Here is a 3942-nt window from a genome sequence, read left to right as displayed (position 1 = left end):
CAGGAGACAAAGGATTATTATCCCTGAGAGAAGGGAAACAATATGGCTTCTCTTCTTTCAAAGAAAGAGAGAGAGAGAACAGAAGTTGAGCATGGTGCTTTCACTGAATTGAAGAGAGAGAACTCAGGACTTGGGTGCGGGGAGGCTCAGAAAGCTGGAATTTATAGGTACGATACTGGAAGGGAGAAAGCTACATTATGAAAGAGCTCTGTATAGGGAAACCTTGATTCTTTAGAGGCTAAAGTACATATGAATTGTTTGAGATTCCACAAGCCTAGGCAAAGAGCAAGTAATTATAAAATTATAAAAGGAACAATTTCTGGAGCTCATCAAGACCTGAGAGACATTTGAGTTCTGATGATCCAGAACAGAGAGAATGAAAGGTTTGTTTAACATATAAGAAATATCAGTGTGATCTCTTAAATTAATAGAATAAAGAAGAAAAATCATATGATTACATCAATAGATGCAAGACAAGCATTTCATCAAAATTCAAAGGCCATTCATGAGAAACTTCCTGAGCCTGATGAAGAGCATCTACAAAAATCATACAGCTAATGTCATACACAATGGTGGGACATAAAATGTTCTACTTCTAAGATCAGAATCAAGATAAGACAACTGACAACTTCTATTCAACACTGTATTGGAAGTCCTACAAAAGGAAATGAGTCAAGAAAATGAAATCTATACAGATTGGCAAGGAAGAAGCAACATTGTTTCTATTTGCAGTTATTTACATAGACTACAACAAAGAAACTCAAAGAGAATTAGTGGAGCTAATGAGTGAATTTAGCTGTATGTCCAAAAAGAGCAATATCCAATTGGAAAATAATTTTACAAAAATACCAATTTCAATATCAACAAAAATGTAAAAAAAAAATGTTTAGGAAGTTGTTTAACAACGTATATGCATAATACGTGTACATACACTGAAAATTATAAAACATTGCTGAGAGAATAAAGAGGACCTAAATATATTAAAAAGTAGTCCATGTTAATGAATTGAAAAATTCAGTACAAAGATGTCAATTATTTCCAAATTGATCTATAAATTCCATTTAATCTTAATGAAAATGCTAGTAGTTTTATTTTATTGAAGAAATTAAAAAGCTGATCCTAAAACTTATGTGTAAATACGAAATACCTAGAATGGCTAAAATGATTTTGATAAGTGGAATGAAAGAGGAAGATATTTGCCTGATTTCCAAATTTCTTACAAAGCTGCAGTAATCAAGACTGCATAAATATAATACATACAGAAATATGTACATACAGAATAGAGTCCAGTAGTAGAAGCATGTAAATATGTTTAATTCTTTTTTTACAAACACATCCAGTAATTGAATGGGGGAAAGAAGTATTTTTGTTAGTACTGGAACAATTAGCTATCTGTAAGAGAAAACGAAATAGAATCTTAACTTTTAACAAACACACAAAACTCTTGAGATTATTTTTAGGCCAAAATATAAAATTAAATGTTTAAAATATATTGAAAAATAATATAGGGAAAATCTTCCTGGCCAGGGAATAGACAGATTTCTTAGACAAGATAAAAAGAAAAGCAAACTTCAAGAAAGATAAAATTTATAAATTGAACTTAATTAAGTAAAGTCCCTTTGTTCTTCAAAGACACTTTCATAAAAATGAATGGATAAAATTTTCAAATGTATATATCTGACAACTTATATCCAGGGTATATTAAGACATTCTACTACTCAGTCTCAATTAAAAAACCCAATTACAAATGTGCAAAATGTTTGCAAAAAACACTGCATAAAAGATATGCAACTGACCAGTAAGCAAATTAAGCTATGCTCAGTATAATTAGTTATTATGGAAATGCAAATTAAAACTACAACTAGATACAATCCCACTATAATGGCTAAATTTAAGTGATGAGCAATATTAAGTTTTGCTGTGGATGGACCAACTGATCCATATCACTAGTATGAATGTGAAATTGTACAATCACTTTACAAAATAGTTTGCTAGTATTTTGTAAAGTTAAATATACATTTACAGTCTGATCCAACAATACCGTGTTTTGGTATTTAGACAAGAGAAATGAAAATATATATTAACAGACACACTTTTTTTTTTAATTGAAGTTTATTAGGGTGATAATTGTTAGTAAAGTTACATAGGTTTCAGGTGCACAATTCTGTAATACATCATCTATATATCACATTGTGTGTTCACCACCCAGAGTCAGTTCTTTCATCACCATATATTTGATCCCTTTTACCCTCATCTACCACCCTCTTCCCCCCTTCCTCTCTGGTAACCACTAAACTGTTGTTTCTGTCTATGAGTTTTTGTTTTTTTCTTTTGTTTGTCTTGTTCCTTTGTTGTTTTCAGTTTTATATCCCACATATCAGTGAAATCATATGGTTCTCGACTTTTTTTGTCTGATTTATTTCGCTTAGCATGATAATCTCAAGATCCATCTATGTTGTCGCAAATGGCACTATTTCATCTTTCTTTGTAGCAAAATAGTATTCCATTGTGTATATAAACCACATCTTCTTTATCTAATCATCTATTGAAGGACACTTTGGTTGTTTCCATGTCTTGGCCACCAAAAATAAAGCTGCAATGAACATCAGAGCACATATATATTTATGGATAAATGTTTTCAGGGTTTTGGAGGAGAATCGTAGAGCCACGTGCAAAAGAATGAAACTAGACTGCTATTTGTCACTGTGTACCAAAATTAATTCAAAATGGATCAAAGACCTAAACATAAGACTTGAAACAATAAATTGCATAGAGGAAAACACAGGAGCTAAACTTATGGGCCTTGGGTTCAAAGAGGATTTTATGAATTTTACTTCAAAGGAAAGGGAAGTAAAAGCTGAAATAAATTAATGGGACTATATAAACTACAAAGCCTCTGCACAGCAAAACAAACTATCAACTAAAAGAGGCAACCAACTGAATGGGGGAAGATTTTTGCAAACAACGCCTCTGATAAGGGGCTAATATCCAAAATATGTAAGGAACTCATACAACAAAAAAACAAAGAACCCAATTGAAAAATGGGCAGAGGACCTGAAGAGACTTTTCTCCAAAGAGGACATACAAATGGCAAATAGACATATGAAACAATGCTCAACATCTCTAATCATCAGAGAAATGCAAATAAAAACCACAATGAGGTATCACCTCAACCAGTTAGAATGGCTATCATCAACAAGACAAACAGTAACAAGTGTAAGAGAGGATGTGAAGAAACAGACACACTTCTTTATGAATGTTTATAGGCTTTATAATAGCCTCAAATTAGAAACCATATAAACACTAATCAAAAAGTGTTTGACTAAATAATTATTGTTACCTTCATACAATAGAATACTACTCAAAAATAAATAAATAAACTACTGATACATGTAACAGTCAGAATAAACACGAAATTCTAAAACAATCATTATTAGAAAACCAAAATTGTGTTTCAAAAATCTACGTTTGACTTGATTAAATTGTGAGTTTGCATATATTGTTTTACTTCTTGCCTTTTTCAGTTCATTACTGCATTTAATTTATGAGTGATGATGTGGCAACAAGTACAATGAAAAGGATCAGGCCAATATAATTATGAAAAAAAGAATAGATACAGATTTCAAATAAATAGCTTTTGTTTAAATCTTCAGTTTATTTACTCATATTCTTCATTAAACATGAGATAGCCAGAGTTCTCCATGATATTCTGAAACCAGCTTTTGAGCAAAGAGGGCTGCAAAATGTTAAAACACACACACATTAAAATGATAATTACCAGCTTTTTAAAAACAGTGCAGTGAGGTTTCAATTTGGTCTACAGTTTTGCTCTATAAAATGGCACTTAAACCACCTCAAAAGCACTGATGACTGTATTTAATATACCAATGAATTTTGAGAGCAAAAATGTTTAAATTAACCAAACAAATTACCCCGCTACAG

The sequence above is a fragment of the Rhinolophus sinicus genome, linkage group LG02, assembly GCF_036562045.2.
Source record: "Rhinolophus sinicus isolate RSC01 linkage group LG02, ASM3656204v1, whole genome shotgun sequence".
Taxonomy (NCBI): domain Eukaryota; kingdom Metazoa; phylum Chordata; class Mammalia; order Chiroptera; family Rhinolophidae; genus Rhinolophus; species Rhinolophus sinicus.
This window is presented reverse-complemented; position numbering follows the sequence as displayed.